This window comes from Camellia sinensis, chromosome 13 (genome assembly GCF_055761805.1).
Source record: "Camellia sinensis isolate YWXY chromosome 13, ASM5576180v1, whole genome shotgun sequence".
NCBI classification, from domain to species: domain Eukaryota; kingdom Viridiplantae; phylum Streptophyta; class Magnoliopsida; order Ericales; family Theaceae; genus Camellia; species Camellia sinensis.
The window spans coordinates 84,850,571-84,868,544 of NC_138973.1; the positions used below are offsets into that span (position 1 = coordinate 84,850,571).

General features: G+C 40.2%; 1 pseudogene; it reads right to left on the reverse strand.

Moving 5' to 3' along the window:
- Nucleotides 1-326: 326 nt before the first annotated feature.
- Nucleotides 327-1,657, reverse strand: LOC114256588 (putative E3 ubiquitin-protein ligase RHA4A; annotated as a pseudogene).
- Between the last annotated feature and the right edge of the window lie 16,317 nt (nucleotides 1,658-17,974).

A 17,974-nucleotide genomic window follows, 5' to 3' on the forward strand; every position in this document is an offset into this window, starting at 1 on the left:
ATGTGCAATTCTCTCTCTCTCGATCTTGATCTCAAAATTGAGGATGAAAGTTTAGAGTTATCATTCTCTTTAAATAATTTGACAATATTACACAAATTAAAAAGAAGTTTGAACAGAAAACCAAGAGCAAAAAATGTAATTTTCAAACAAATTTGAATTCACTTCAAATTTAATAGTATAAATGGAAACTGATAGATGATCACAACTCACAAAATTTGGCATGGGGAGATTACAAGCATAATAGGTTTTGGGGCTTTTTTGACTTTTAGCACTTTAGTCCCTCTTTGTCCCATTTCCTTGTATCAATCAATCACATATGTTCCAACTTGATTTGGGCATTATAAAGCATGTATGTCTCTTGGGTTCAACTATTATGGATTTGGATATACTGAATCTTGATGTGGCTAAAAAATGTATGTACTATGATTACTATCACTAGATGATCCTTTCCATCACTAGCATGTGATGTTCTCCTAAACTGTTGTTAGCCATAACTAGTTGTTCTTGTTGCTCTAGATCATGAACCATCTGTGGGTTATTGTTGAAGTTTTGGTTATCTTGGCTGGCTAGATTGGGTCCAACAGGTGGTTGTGAATGGTCCTGTTTGGTTGTGGTGATAGTGGTGGTGATGATGATACATCTACATAGTGGACAGGTGCGGTTCGAGTGGAGCCAATAACCTATACAATCAATGTGAAACACGTGTTTGCATGTTGGAATTTGGTGCACCTCCTCCTTGATCTCAAATTCTCCCAAACAAACACAACACCTGTAGAGTGAGAATTTTACGAATTGGATTAGTAACACATTTGATTAGACTCTCATTGAGAACTAATGTAGCTAGTATAACTTTCCAATGATTAGGGTAACTAGGTAAACCCCATGTAATAAAAGTAGTACTACTATCATAAAAATTAACAAATCTTCCTAAATCCTCTAATTCAATTTTAATTGTTCCTCTTACATTATTTTGGTGAGTTCCATTTCAATTATCAAAATTTTATTATCGAGTGAGTAAGAAAATTTTATAAGATTTGTTAAATTGCATATTATTTTTTAAAAAGAGAAGAAAAAAGATATAGAGAGAGAGATAGAATAATATCTGCATATAAGTAGTCACAAAAAATGAATGAATTATTGAATTATGTTGAGATCAAAAAAAATAGAAGACAATTGATTACATTGAAAGACTTACGTTGAATCCCTTGAAGTTAAATCTTCATCGACCAAGATTATTGGAAGATTGTCTTTAAGGTTTCCTTTCAAACCCATCTCACTCTACAGACATAAACACAGCAAAGAAACTTTAAAAATTAGAAGCATTCAAACAAGCTCATATACAATTGATTAACTTTGGTGTTTCATCAGAATACAAGATCAAGTATCATACTTCTCTTTCATTCTTGTGTATGTTTAGAGAAAAAGAAAGAAGACTTACTGAAGAAGAAAAGAGAGCATGACCTAAGGTGGTCCTTGGAAGTGTTGGTTGGGAGGAACCAGGGGAAGCCCTCCTCTTGAGGTAGAACAAGTAAAACAAGAGTAAGAGAATTATGGAGAAGAGTATTGGGATTGAGAATATAAAGGTCTGGTATAGTTTAAGTTGAATTGTTTGAGGATACAAGTGAGGAGAGTTTGGAGGAGCTTGAGGATAACCCATTTCTAGATTATTAATCTTTAATCTTTTGAAAAACTTCAAATGGTTCAAGGTCATAGAAGATTGAAAAGCTAGACATCTAGCTACAAATTAAGGCTTTGTTGAACTTATATATAGAACCCAAAAAACATGTTATCTTACTATGAATTTTTTATTTTAAAATTATTCTGAAAAGGAAGTGTATGTTATAAATTTAAAATTGATGAGATGTGGATATTTTTCTATGTATGTTTCTAAATAATTATTCTGAGTATGTAGTTGAGAGGGTAATTTATAAGTAAATTGGGCCGAGCTGGGTAATGGGTCGTCTTGTGGGCCACAGTGAAAAGGCTGAGTAAAAGGGCCTTGTAGTTAGTTTGGTGCAAAAGAGCCTTGTAGTTAACGCGGTCACCACGGTTAGAGCGGCAACAATTAGCTCGGTCATACTAATCTGAGCCAAGGTATTTTGAGCCTTCCTTAGGACCTTGCTCTTGATTAGCTCGGTCCAAGCTTGCTATGGTTAGCACGATCTCAACAGGCGAAACCGAGGTACAAGTAATGAAGGGAAGAACCGAGCTAGTTAGAGTTAGGTCATTTCTGCCAGTCTAGCATGGTTGTTTTAGCTCGATCGGTTTGTCACAATACCGAGGTGAACCATCTCATTTGGTTTAAGCAGTGAGGGGGGTGTTGAAGGATAAGTATTATCTTTCAGGAGCGTGATTCCTAAGAGGACTCTACATGGAGGAGTAAGAGTCCTACTAGGATTGTGCCACGCGGAACCTATAAAAGCTCATGACATAACCTATGGAAGAGGTAACACAACTTTGATTCTCGAATACACAGAACTTTTTGTCTATTTGTCTATTTTGCTGACTTAGGCATCGGAGAGGTATCCGGCACACACCCGACGGCTAGCTCACGTTTGTGTTTTTAAGGAGTAAAGCGACGACGTACGGAGGAGCGCAGACTTGATCAACCGGATATACGAGAACTTTATTTCGTGCTCATACAATTGGCGCCGTCTGTGGAAAAATCCAAAAAGAACAAAAACCTCTTGATCAAGCTTTCCTCTCAAATTGAAAGCAATGGCGCACAATGAAGACTTGCCACAATCTGCCATTGATGGGCAAACCCCAGAAGGGGGTGGGAGGCACGAAGGTTTGCCTTCTATCCCTCCCATGGCGGATTTAGAACCCCAGCGACAGAACCCCCAGAGGGATGCAAGGGGGAGGTGGGCTAACTGCCCCCGTCGCTCATCAAGTTCTGAAAGACAGAGGCGGAGGATTGACCCTTAAGTCCTGGAAGATCGCATGAAGGAGCAGGACGAGTTAATAAGGAAGATGGCGGCAGACATGGAGTCGATGAAGCGCCAGATAAAAGGAAAAGGGGTGACGACAGGAGAGGGTCGCAAAGGCAACACACCCCATCGCCACTCGGAAGATCGTGATAGGCATACCACACCATTGCAAGCAGAGAGTAGGAGCCTAAGAACAGGCGACACTCAAACAAAGACGTCTAGGACTCGTTACTCCAAGTTTGAGAGAATGAGAACTGAGAGGTCATAAACTGAGGAAAGCACCTATCGGCCCTCGCGCACGCACCAAACGACATCCAGGAAGACGAAGTTTCCTAGATCGTACGATTTGCGAACTGTGCTTAAAGAGAAGGCACGATAAAAGGAGAATACCAGGGCACGTGACCCGCGCAGAGTTTCATCCCTTCAGCAGTTGGCTCCTCGGATGCATAGAAGCGTCGAGGTAGGAATGCTAATGTCACGCCTTGCTTATGAACCAGCAGACAAGGTATTAGCCAGATTACAAATCTCGAAGTTCGTTCCGGCAATAGAGAACGCACCACTACCTTTAGGCTTCCACCAGCCTAAGTTCACCACCTATGAGGGGAAAACGGACCCCTACACGCACCTAAGCCACTTTCGCCAAGTTATGGCGGTGTACCGGCGAAACGAAGCTTTGATGTGCATCCTGTTCCCATCCAGCCTTGGCGACCTAGGTTTAACCTGGTTTGAAAGGCTACCAGAAGGCAGCATCGCCTCCTGGGCGCAATTGGCAGAGACGTTCGTGACTAGGTTCAGAACGAACACGAAAACGCCAGTGGAGATCGATCAGCTGCCCTCCATTGACATGGGCGATAAGGAGACGTTGAGATCCTACAACAGTCGTTACTAGGAGACTTTCAACCAGATAGGAGACTGCCCCACAAATCTCGCCATCGCGTAATACAAAAAGGGTCTCCCAGTCGGAAACAAGCTAAGGGACTCCATTACTATGACGCCACCCCTCACGATGGAAGCCTTAATAGAGAGGGTGCACCAGCATATTTGGGTGGAGGAGGATGGCACCCGTGTTAAAGCAAAATCTGGCACAACAGCAATGCCAGATAAAAAGTCTACAGCAAAGGTCAACACGGTAGAACGATCAAGCAAAAATGGGTGAGACAGGCGAGCCAATAGAGAGGACTCAGACAAAGGCAGTTAAGAGTCCACACTGCCATTACCACGGTATTCAAAAAACAGATCTACTGAATTCTCAGTGAAATACGCGATGAAGCTTTCGTCAGATGGCCAGCTAAGTTGGGAGAAGCACAGAAAGACTATGACGAGAGGTCTCGGTGCACCTTCCATGATGAAAAGGGGCACTGCACAGAAAATTGCACGCCGTTGAGGCTGCATTTAGAGGAGTTAGTGGCGGCTGGGCACCTGGACCAGTACATAGAGGGAGGAACACAGCTAGCCCCCCAGAACCACAACAACCCAAACGGGATGCCAGTGGACGCCCCACCTCAAGGCGTAATTAACGTAATACATGGGGTATTCGAACCTGAGCAGGTATGTGAGCTCAGAGAAATGATCAAAAAGGCTGAGCACTTGAGAGAGGTATTAAGTGCGCAACCTGTCCTTAAAAAGGGGAAAATAGAGGCCAAGAATGTCATATCTTTTTCAGACAGAGACTTGGCAAGGATATATTGCCCTCACAATGATGCACTGGTTGTCACTCTCCGCGTCAAGGATTTTGATGTCAAATGGATTTTGATTGACCAAGGGAGCTCATGTGAGATAATGTATTACGAAACCTTCAAACAGCGAAAATTGGAGGATAAAGACTTGGCACCTGCAACATCTCCCTTAATCAGATTCAATTCAATGCCAGAATGGCCAGTGGGCAAGATAATCCTCCCAGTCAGAGCAGGAAGCATGACAAAACAGGTGAAATTCTGGATATTAAAAGTCCCTTCCACTTACAATATTATCTTGGGGAGGACATGGTTGCACGCCATGCGCTCAGTAGCTTCAACCTACCATCAAGTATTGCGGTTCCCCAACGAAGCCAGAGTAATTGAAGAGGTCTATAGAGACCAAATTATGTCCAAACAGTGCTTCGTCACAGTAAATGGCAGTCGCACTGCCAAAGGGTATGTACAGATGGTGGAAGAACCTGAGAGCAATGAATTGTTTGCGGATGTTAGCAAAGCCGCTGAACAGAAGGCAGTGGAAGACTTGGTACAGGTAAGGATAGATGAAGAGAACACAGAAAAGTTCTTTTTGCTCGGCTCGTCGTTGCCCAGCACTGAGAGAATAGAGGTCATAGAGTTCTTAACCTCTAACATCGAAGTGTTTGCCTGGACCCCATACGACATGCCTAGCATTGACCCAAACTTCATCTATCACCAATTAAACATCCACCCAACTGCCAGACCAATTATCCAGCGTACTCGTAGATCGGCACTCCACCACGCCGAGATAGTGGCGGAAGAAGTGGGAAACCTTCTAGAGGCAGGAGCTATCAGAGAAGTGCACTATCCCAAGTGGATATCCAATACAGTAGTGGTGCCAAAGAAGAATGGAAAATGGCGTGTTTGCGTGGACTACAAAACAGTCAACAAAGCATGTCCAAAGGATAGCTTTCCCCTACCACGGATAGACCAGCTGGTAGACCTGACGGCAGGCCACAATCGACTTAGCTTTCTTGATGCGTATAGAGGTTACCATCAGATCGCTATGTATGAGCCAGACCAAGAGGTCATATCCTTTACAACGCATAGAGGATTGTACTGTTAGAAGGTCATGCCCTTTGGCCTAAAGAACGCAAGGGCAACATTCCAACGAATGGTCACCAAGATGTTTGAACCATTGTTAGGCAGAACAATGGAGGCTTACATAGATGACATGGTGGTCAAGAGCAAGGATGAGAAGGACCATCTCAGGGACCTAGGTGAAATGTTCCAGATTCTAAAGAAGCACAAGTTGTGCCTTAATACATCCAAGTGTGCGTTCGGCGTAGGATCAGGTAAATTCCTAGGCTTCCTGGTGACCAACCGAGGTATAGAGGCAAACCCCTCTCAGATCAAAGCAATCCAAGGTCTAGAGAGGCCCAACTCATTAAAAGAAGTGCAGCATCTCACTGGTATGGCAGCTGCACTCAACCGGTTCATAAGTCGGTCGTCAGACAGATGTCGACCATTCTTCCAAGCACTAAAGGCCAAATTTGAATGGGATAAAGAATGTGACAGCGCCCTAAAAAGCCTGAAAGAGTACATGTCTTCTCCACCGTTGCTAGTAACCCCAATACCTGGAGAAGAGCTCTTCTTGTACCTGGCAGTTTCACAGTATGCAGTCAGCACGGTGTTGGTCAAAGCAGAAGGAATCCAACACCTGCCCATCTTTTATGTCAGTAAGACCTTGCTGGGTGCAGAAACTAGGTACTTACCATTAGAAAAACTGGCCTTAGCCTTGATAATGGCATCAAGGAAGTTGTCGCATTACTTCCACGCCCACACCATAATCGTCCTCACAGCCTTTCCATTAAAAGCTTTGTTTGAGATAGCGAACTTTTCTAGGCGAATCTTGAAGCGGGCAATGGAATTGGGACAATTTGATATCAAGTTTCAACCTAGAACCGCGATAAAAGCTCAAGCCTTGGCAGACTTTGTAACAGAGTTCACACCAGGAAGTCATCATATCTGCCCAGTTGACTTGACTGGCACAACCAAGAAGGGGATGGAAAGCGCCGCAGAAACTGCGCAACCCTCAAAAGAAGATGCCCAGCCACATCCCAAGGCAGACTGAGTTGAAGAAAGGGAGGGAGAGGCAAACCATGCTGCACCAGGCCCCAAAGATTCATCAACAAACAACAACTTGGTACAGTCAGACAATAAGAGGCAAGCAAAAGGTGTGGACCTTGAAGAAGACACCAGCAACACTCACGACCCAAAGACATCATCCGATCCCTCCACTTGTTGGAAGCTATTCGTTGGAGAGATGTGGATGCTCTTTGTGGATGGAGCATCTAACAGACACGGTGCAGGACTTGGCATAGTCCTCATCTCACGAAACGGCTTAGTAGTGGAACAAGCAGTCAACCTTGGCTTCCCAGCATCAAACAATGAAGCAGAATACGAAGCACTTTTAGCAGGCCTAAAATCAGCACTCTTCATGAAGGCCACCGAGCTAATGGTGTACAGTGACTCACAGCTAGTGGTAAACCAAATTTCAGGCGACTACGAAGCAAAAGATGACAGGATGGCAAAGTATCAAGAGTTAGTTAGAAAGGAGATCATGAAGTTTGTAGTAGTGCAGATAAAGCAGATCGACCAAGAAGAAATAGTAGAGCAGACGAACTAGCAGGCTTCGCTTCAATGGTAGATACATTCATCTCATATCTATTACTGATCGACTTCCTACCAAGACCAAGCATTGAAGAATCCGAAGAACCCGAAGTATGTTGTGCCGAACTAGGCCCTTCTTGGATGGATCCCATTATAGTGTTCTTGAAAGATGACACCTTACCTGAAGAAAAGAAGAGGCCAACAAAATAAGAGCAAAGTCACAGCGATTTTGGCTCTCCCCATCTTTGGCCTTGTATAAGAAATCCTTCATAGGACCCTATCTGAAGTATGTCCATCCCAGCAAAGTTGAGGCATTCCTGTTCGAGATTCATAAAGGCGTATGCGGCAGCCACCAAGAAGGAAGATCTTAGCCTACAGAGCAATTTCACAAGGATATTGGTGGCCTTACATGCAAGCAGATTCGGAGAAGTATGTGAAGAAGTGCAAGAAATGTCAGAAGTTCGCACACCAAATACATCAGCCCGCCAAAGAACTTCTACCATTAACTAGCACATGGCCCTTTGCAATGTGGGGCTTGGACATAGTAGGACCGCTTCCAACGGCACCCGACAACAGAAAATTCTTTCTGGCAGCGACAGACTACTTCACAAAGTGGGTGGAAACAGAAGCACTTGCCTCAATAAAGGAGAAAGACGTGAAGAAGTTCGTCTGGTAGAACATCATCACTTGGTTCGGCATTCCCAAGGCTCTAATATCTGACAACGGCACTCAGTTCGATGGCAAAATTTTTAGAGGCTTTTGTGAGGAGTACAAGATAGAATTCTACAACTCTACACCGGCATACCCCCAAGCAAACGGCCAGGCAGAAGCATCAAACAAAGTCGTCTTGGATGGATTGAAGAAAAGGTTAGAGAAGGCAAAAGGCAAGTGGGCTGAGGAACTTCCTCATGTTTTATGGGCTTATCGTACTACACCTCGGCGGTCAACTGGAGAAACACCATTCTCTTTAGCCTATGGCATGGAGGCAGTAATCCCACTAGAAGTCGGCCTCCCCATAATTAGAAGTGAAAATTTTGACCTAGACTTAAATGGAGAAGCCATAGTCTTGGAACTTGACCTCGCGGAAGAAATAAGAGAAAGAGCACTGGTTCACATCGCCTCATACCAACAAGAGTTATCCAGAAAATACAATAAGACAGTACATCCGAGGCAATTCAAGATTAGAGATTGGGTGCTGCGCAAAATGATGGGAAACACCTTGGTACCCGGAGATGGCAAGTTAGGACCTAATTGGGAAGGACCATACAAAGTGGTTGGATTAGCAGGAAAATGGGCATACCACTTAGAGGATGGAGACGGCAAGGCCATTCCCAGGCCATGGAATACTGCCAATCTCAAACTATTTTATTTTTAGCTTTTCTTTAAAGTACTTGTAATTTTTCCTTTATCAATAAAACAAGTAGTTTCTTTTCAGTATAATAATTTTTTACTGTAAGAGTTGTTTTAGTGAGCTAGGGGCATTGAAAGCAGAGTTGGCTGAAATAACCAACTTTGAGCTCTCTTCGGCCAAAATAAGGATCTGAGCTGAAGAGGTTGGCTGGAAAAACCAACACTTCTTCTAAGCCGAGGATAAGGATCCAAGCTGCAGGATGTTTGGCAGGAATAACCAAACACTTCACTCAAGGTTGGCAGGAATAACCAACTTTGAGCTCTCTTCAGGCAAGATAAGGATCTGAGCTGAAGAGGTTGGCTAGAAAAACCAACTTTAAGTACTCTTCAGCCAAGATAAGGATCTAGGCTGAAGAGTGGTTGGCTGAAATAACCAACTCTGAGTACTCTTCAGCCGAGATAAGGATTGAGGCTGAAGAGTAGTTGGCTGGAATAACCAACTTTAAGTACTTCTCAGCCAAGATAAGGATCTAGGCTGACGAGTGGTTGGCTGGAATAACCAACTCTAAGTACTCTTCAGCCGAGATAAGCATCTAGGCTAAAGAGTGGTTGGCTGGAATAACCAACTTTGAGCACTCTTCAGCCGAGATAAGAATTCAAACTGAAGAGTGGTTGGCTGGAATGACCGAGCAGATTACAAGGGTAAGACCAAAATAGGTACCTCAACCAGAGAATGTCATACTTCATACAAATTATAGTGAAAAATAAAGTGCGGGTATGGAACAGACCGAACTGAAAGATGTGAGATTTTCATTCAGAATCCAAGTCAAGTACAAAAGGTGGGGCCTCAGCCTGGTTACAAACTCTTTTGATAAAACAAAGAAAAGAAAAATCAGGAGAAAAGGTCGTCTAGGTCAGCGTCCAAAACAACCCGGTCTTCATCCAGAGGTAGCTCGGTTGTGGCAAGCACCCCTTGGTTGAGCTCAGTCGAAGGCACCATATCAAACACAGCAGGCAAAGGTGGGATGGAGACCACTGGAGTTGGGGAGATAGACTGGCAACTGAGCTGGGTGTTGTCTTCAGGAGCAGGATCTTCGTCCTCCCCGTCTTGCAGAAATTTTTGCTGAATGGCAGCAGCGTACTCCACCATATAGCTCGGTATGAAATGCGGAGGAGGGTTGAGGAAGACCTCAGTCTATGGGCCATGACCGAGCTACGCCACAGTCGCCTTCCATCCACATTTGAAGAATAGATCTTTTGCAGCTTCGCATTGTTTAATATAGGTGGCCTCTCCCTCCTTGTAACCCCGGTCTTCTGTGTCTTCTACTTTTTTTCCTAACTCGGTTATCTCGACGTTCTTCTTTCCTTCGAGCTTGGCTAGCTCACGCAGATATTTGTCTTTCAGCACGGCCGCAGCCTTCTACTTATCTGCTTCGGCTGAGTTGACAAGACCGGTCAGGCGGGCCACCTCGGTCTGTAGCTTGGCCACTTTCTTCGTAGCCTCATCTAGCTCGGCCGATTTAGCATTGGCCTCTGCCATGGCCTGCTTTGTGATTTTTCGAAGCTCCAGCACACGCTTGTGAGCGATGTGGTTTTTCTGCACGGCCTGTAAAAGGGTGGTAAGAAACTTTTAGTAAAACCGAGCAAAAAGATCAACAAATTGGAAAGACAGGAAAAAGGGCAACTTACCAGCACCATTGACTTTGTGGCTGAGCGAATGGCCTTCAGCTCGGTGAGATGGTCGTGGTGCTCCATATCAGCTGGAAGGCAAACGCTCTTGGCAAGGTTAAACACCAACAAATGGTCTTTTTCTGTGACCACTGAGTCAGAATCTTTGATAGCACAGTTCTGAAATGTGATCTTTGGTGCCCACTTAGAGGAGCTAGCTCGGTCTGAGCGCTCGAGCTAGGGGCTCGATGGCGTGGTTTGGGGGAGCACGGTTTCATCTTCGTCAATAAGGCATGGCTCGGTTGTGGAAGTCCGAACACGCTTGCTTGCCCAAGATGATGAAGGTTGATTGGTTGGAAGGGCTACCACAGCTTCTTATGATTGGACGGCTTGTGGTACCTCGACCTGATTTGTTTCGGTGAGGAGGGCCCCTACTGCTCTCTTCTTGGCCATCTTTTGCTCTGCTGTTAATGGGACTAAATTGACTTACAGAAGGGAAGGATCAGGTTCTGATGATGGCTCTAAGAGGAAGTCCGTTACCCTGGTTTTCCTCCGGCTACTGCTGTATCTATAGGTCGGCTCAAAGTTGAGTAGCTCGGCCCAACTTCGATCGGGATGTCTTAGTGCGGCACGGAGTGCACCAAGGTTGGGGTAACTGTACTGCGACTTTAGAAAGTTTAAATCTACATAAAGGAAAAAGACAACAGTTAGTACGGTTGAAAGTAAGAACAACGAAGTAAAGAAAGCACAAAACTAAGCCGAGGTAATTATGCCGGCAACTCCTTTGTTCCAGTTAATCCGGTCTTCTGGTATTTAGGCTTCGTGATCCTCGAAGTTACCAGAGACCCAAAAGAAATCGTCATCATTTACATCTTTGATTGGGGTGTTCTTTATTATCTTTTCTCGGCATCTTCTTATTTTTAAATAATAGACCCAGCCATCTTCATTCTGGCCAAGTGAATACTGGTGAAATAGCTTGGCTAAACCGAGATTAATGCCAAGCCGGCGATTTAGCTCGGCGATGCCATTTAATATTCTATATGAGTTTGTGGAAAGCTGGGTAGGACAGAGATTTGTTTGTCTAAGGAATTCACAAAGAAGAGGCTGTACAGGGAATCGGAGTCCGGTTTCTACAATAGAAAGAAGGGTGAAGGGGACGAAGCCCGATTTTCCCCAGGGTGTGGTGTCTAGTTCGGCTAAGCTAAGATGGACATCATCAGGGATATGGTAGTCCCTTCGGAGCTCGGCCATAGCCCCTGGTGAGTTTACTAAAAACCTATATTTACCCATGTGATCTTAAGTTAGGTATAAATTAGCTGGAGTATTAGCTCGGTGGTGAGATAATGCTGAGTAGCTCGGTTGAGCGTTCAAAGGAGTGCCTGGCCAACCTAAGTCTGCAAAGTGAAAAAGAAAGGTGTTAAGCACAGATCGTTGGACCGTGCTAAAAGAAACAAAGGTAAAATGCATGTTGCCTTAAGCTCGACTATAGGAGATACTATCCGTTCTTAGCTCGGTTGGGGCAAAGGACGTTAGCTCGGTTCAGTGGAGTGAGAAGTTCGTAGCCCGATTGAAGCTTATGGTGCAGCATTCTTAGTTCAATTTTTATTAAGTAAGCGAGCTGGTTTGGCCCCAAGTTTTAGCTCGATCGGCGTTTGAGGCTTTCTAGCATGGTATTGCGCAAACCTAATACGGCTCGCTAGCTCGGCTAAATGAATCAGAAGGTACTTAGACCTATTGGAACAACGAGAATGGCATGAAGTTTTAGTTCAGTTGTTCAGTCTGGCTAGGCTTGCATCTAATACAAACAAGATCCTAGTTCGGTCGTGGTATGATTTTGGATCTAAAACGTCCCATTACAGTTTGTTTGCAAATCCAGTAGGTGTGATTACTGTTCAAAAGGTTCTTACTCATTATAGAGAAAACCATTTGAAAGTGTTGTGAAAAAACACGTATACGCAAATGATTCATGTTGCTAGTCTATACGAATAAAAAGAAGAAAGCTAGAGCCACATACCAGTTCAAGGTGGAAGGACTAAAGATTGAAATCAAATCCGCAGAAAACGCGAGCTTTGCAGAAATAGTGTTGAGGAAAAAGCAGGGGATTTAGCTCAGAAGATAGAGAGAGAAGATGATAAATAGTGGTATGGCTGGTTCGAAGAGTAGGGTTTTTTGTGAAGAATGTGAAATTGGGCGGGACTGTTCAAATTTCGCGAAGTACGAAGACGGCGTGGCAGCTGTACTTGACCAATAGAAGCTGGCCACTTGTCCAAGAGAATAGAAAGCGAATCAGTTACAGCGACTGAAGAGACGTTTTGACCGGATAGATTAGTAGCCCAGTGTGAATTTAGTTCGGTTTAAAGGCTAAAGTTTTTAGCTCGGCTTGTAACAGGTAATCCCAATCACGCTGTGCAGATGGAATTAAGGGGCAATTGAGTGGATAATTTATAAGTAAATTGGGCCGAGCTGGGTAATGGGCCGTCTTGTAGGCCACAGTGAGAAGGGCTAAGTAAAAGGGCCTTGTAGTTAGCGCGGTCACCACGGTCAGAGCGGCAACAATTAGCTCGGTCATACCAATCTGAGCCAAGGTATTTTGAGCCTTCCTTAGGACCTTGCTCTTGATTAGCTCTGTCCAAGCTTGCTATGGTTAGCACGGTCTCAACAGGCGAAACCGAGGTACAAGTAATGAAAGGAAGAACCGAGCTACTTAGAGTTCAGTTATTTCTACCAGTCTAGCATGGTTGTTTTAGCTCGATCGGTTTGTCATAATACCGAGGTAGAACCATCTCACTTGGTTTAAGCAGTGAGAGTGGTGTTGAAGAATAAACATTATCTTTCAGGAGTGTGATTCCTAGGAGGACTCTATATGGAGGAGTAAGAGTCCTATTAGAATTGTGCCATGCGGAACCTATAAAAGCTCATGACATAACCTATGGAAGAGGTAACACAACTTTAATTCTCGAATACACAGAGTTTTCTGTCTATTTGTCTATTTTGCTGACTTAGGCATCGGAGAGGTATCCGGCACACACCCGCCGGCTAGCTCACGTTTGTGTTTTCAGAGAGTAAAGCGATGGCATACGGAGGAGTGCAAACTTGATCAACAGGATATACGATAACTTTATTTCGTGCTCGGACAATAGTATTATTAAAAAAACAAATCATGATCTAAATTGTAACAGAGAGATGTAAGTATTTTTTTTTTATATATATATATCGATAATGCTACGTAACTCAAATTTTGTGGCTCAAAAGTGGCTCAAATGGCCAAAACGACGTCGTTTTGAGTACAGAACAGTCGTTTTGGCCATTTGAGCCACTTTTGAGCCATAAAATTTGAGTTACGAGACATTTTCCTATATATATATATATATATCAAACAGAGAGATGCATGCTGAGGAAGAGAAATGGTTAAGAATTTTGAGAAAAAGTACATTAATTGTGTGACTTTGTTAATAAAATGTGGAAGGGTGCAAAGAACAAAGAACCTTCCACGTTACTTGATCCCAATTTTTAGGTTTTTTTTTTTTTTAAGTTGAAAAAATATAATAAATTTCACAAATTGAATATAATTATATTAAATTTTGCATAAAACTTTAGTCTCATTTTTATTGATAATTTATTAATCATGTGGATAGAAAAATAATCTTAATATCTCTTTTATACTAAAATTAATTATACTTACTTTATTTATTTTTATATTTTTACAACACCTGTATTAATTTTAATTAAAAAACGAGTTGATATAATTATATAAAAAATGTAGGACTTGTTTGTTTTTTTCTGACATCATGAGGGGTCAACCTAATCTACCCTCTTTCTGTTGGTTGAGAATTTCCAAGTTATCCAAACAGTCCCTTATTCGGTCTCTTGTTTTTTCTTTTTTTGTCATGATGGGACAAGCCCATGAGTTGCCACTAAGATTTGGAAAATCATACAGTCATATGAGGCAAATTCACGTGATGTCTTAAATTTTATTGGTCAAAAGTTTTTAAAATTTTTTTTTAAATAGTAATATAATAAGGCCAAGTTTGGCTAACAAAAAAAAGTGCACTTATTTCATCTTTTTATCTTTTTTAGGTCACATCAATCAGCATCTTCTCTCTACTTTTTCTACACATAATACAAAAAAAGTCAAAAAGTACACTTATTTAGTCTTTCCAAACTTGACCTAAATATTGTGAAACAATACTCTACAAGTGAGTCCCATTTATCTTTATCTTCTAAACATGAGATGGGTTTAACTCAACTTGACACATTTCTGCCTTATAGCTATAGGTAGCTTTGTTCATTCATCCATACATTTTTTACTAAAAGAAACCAGTACTTGAATTGAAACCTACTAAGTCTCCGTTTGGGAAGTGGGTTGGCTTTTTAGTTTTTTAATTTTTTTAACTATTTTAGCCTGGGCTTAAAAGTTTGGTTTGGGAATGACTTTTTGGCTTTTTGACTTTTTTGAGTTTTTTTGTGAGAGAAGAATGTAATGATTATGGGTTAGATGTGATGTTTTGTTTGTTATGGCTAAAACAGCCTATTTTGTTTTTTGTGGCTAAAATAGCCAAAAAAATCTACAAACCCACTTGCCAAACACAGGCTTAATTTTATTTTATTACTGATAAAGAATGTAAGCCCAATGATGGGTTTATATGTTTAATTTTATGCCTTTATGTACTTTTGCTGCACAATATTATTAGTGGTAATCGAGGCCTAACCTTTTTTCCCCATATAATATTAAAAATGGACGGTGAATAAATTAGCGGTTGATAAAAATTTGATTTGATCACATAGTTACCGATATCTAATTAACGTGATTTTTTACAAACTTATAGTACTCGATGAGTTCTATACATTGAGCGATTCAAATTATCAAAACGAGACTCATGGTGAACTTCCACAAATCTAACAATACTATTTTAATCGGACTGGACAGAAGCTAACGCCTTTATTTTATTACTGATAAAGAATGTAAGCCCAATGATGGGTTTATATGTTTAATTTGATGCCTTTATTTACTTTTGCTGCACAATATTATTTGTGGTAATCGAGGCCTGACCTTTTTCCCCATATAATATTAATAATACAAGTGCACAACTTATTCTTGATGGTATTCATAGTATGGATTCCTTTGTTACCTTTAAACTTTTTCATCATCTTTAAAAACATTATAAACTTGTACTATATCATTAATTTAATTGAAAGCACTATTCAACTTGTTTACCCACTAAACTTTGCGAAACTTTTTTTTTCTTTTTTTAACTTAGTACTTGATTTAATATAGACTCCAATTGTCATAAGCTAAAAACATTTAAAAAGGCAATTTTTTACTTAAAAAAAAAAATAGTAACTTTCTAAATATATCAGCTTTTTATGATGTACAAATTTTATTTACATGTAACTAAAAAACTCAATGAACTTGAAAAATGTGTTTAAGTGGGTGTTTGGGAAGTAAGTTTTTATGTAAGTTTTTTAGTTGTAAGATATTATTAGATAAAAAAATTTTGGTGTTCGAAAAGATAGTGAAGTTTTTTTGTAGTTAGATGTGATATTGTGAGAGAAAAAGTGGAATAATTATAGGGTTGGATGTGATATTTTGTTTGGATTTATTTTTTTTGATTTTGCAAAAAGTTTGTCTTTTAGTGTAAAAAATCATAAAAAAACCCAACCCACAAACTTCCCAAACACCTTTACATAATGAATTCATCTAAAACTAACTTTTAACAAATAGGACACAATTGAAACTCAAATAACTTGGTTGGTTTACAATTACAAATCTACTTAGATTTTGTTATTGTTACGCACTCTTGGATAGGGGTGTTCATGGGCAGAATTAATTTGGTTTTAAGGTAAATTCAGAACAAAATCAATCTTATTTAAAAACAGTTCGGTTTTATGGTTCTAAGCTAGAAAATTTTATCAATATATAGACTATCCAGTCAAAAAATATTGATTCTACCTATAAAACTAATTTCAAAATTTTACAAGTATATTTCAAAATTTCTGAAATATTCTCCAAACTAAATTTATAAAATGGGTAATGACATAACAAATTCATCATATTATGTAGCACTTGCTATAGACATACAATTTTCAATAATATAACAAATGTAAAAATCATGTAAGTAGTGGGAAAAAAAAAACAAACAAACGAACACATCTTCATATATAGAGAAAATATTTTGTAAATAAGATGAATAAAATGTCATCGATGTTGAAATAACATTAAAGTTCTATGAAGCCAAAAAAAATAACAAATTCCTTGTGGAACACACCGATATATATGAAAATTAATATAAAGGAGAGAACAATTTGATTCGGTTTAATTTGGTTTTTTGAGTTTTAATCTATTAACTGAACTATAATCAAAGATTCTTAATTTATTAGAACCAAAACTATTTCTTAGAAAAACTAGACCAAGTTATACAATTTGAATCACTTTAAATGATTTAGATATTCAACTAATTCTTTTGAACACCCTACCTTCGCCTTCAATACGAAAAAAAAAACTTTTGCTTTGCCCCTCGTATTGATTGACAAAATAAAATAAGAAAAATGCTAAAATAATCCTTAAAATTGCTGTTGGCGTTAGAAAAGTGTATTAAAATGTGTAAAAATATTTTGAAATATATAAAAACTGTATTAAAATTATAAATATTTTGACATTTATTTTTCAAATTTTTTATTGACACCCTTAAAGATATTTATTAACAAGATCACATAAAAAAATATTAGTGAGTACATAGGTCTTAGGTGCACATTATTTTGAGACCCACGTTCACTTTTGTGCATTGTGGCGTTATTCTCCTTGTCTATTTCATAACCATAAATGTTTCAACTTGCCTCATCTTCTTTCTTATGATGCAGTTACATGTGGGGATTTCTTAAATTTTTATCACTTATCTAATCTAAACATACCCCTCAATTCAATACACTTCTAACCATTGTTTGTGGATCTTGAAGAGACCCCTGTCCCTGCCCCTCTCTCTTTCTCTCTCTCTCTCTGTGTCTGTGAAAGTGGGTATGAGGCAAGACCTGAAATTACACCCACTAAATCAGATTCTCAAGATACAAGGAGGAAATGTTTCTGTTCAATCTCACACATTTTGTTTTAGTTAAACAAAGTGGCTCTTCTATTCCTAATATAATCCTCCGAGATGGGCAGTTTTAAACACAGAAATCAAGACACGTATTGGTATTGGTATCAATATCAGTTGTAATTTTACTGTGTGGAGAGCATTCATCAAGAATTAAGTGTCGCGAATCACAATAATGAAATTATTAGCTTCAAAAAATAATTTCATTATAGCAGTGGCAATTGATATTAAAAGGATAAAAACTCAAGGTATCCATATCAAACGATTAAGAACTCAACAGTATCACCAATATTTAAAACATGGGCAGCTGTAGAATTTTTATCAAATGACAAAAAGATTCTGAACCTGTCACAATTTGGTGATATTTAAGATCTTATCCGGACATTGTTTAGTGTAAAAGTGCCATAAATATCATTGGCAGAGGCAAACATTGGAGGCTTTTTTTTTATTAGTTTATAATTAGAATATTAATTAGTTTATGATTAGTGCTCAATGAGGAAAATATTATATTATCCACGAATCTTTGTCATAAATGTAGATTTCTTTTCGTAGTGGATGGAGATCACAGCAACAATGACACTTCAAAGTGAGCTTACCCTGTTTTGGGAAATTG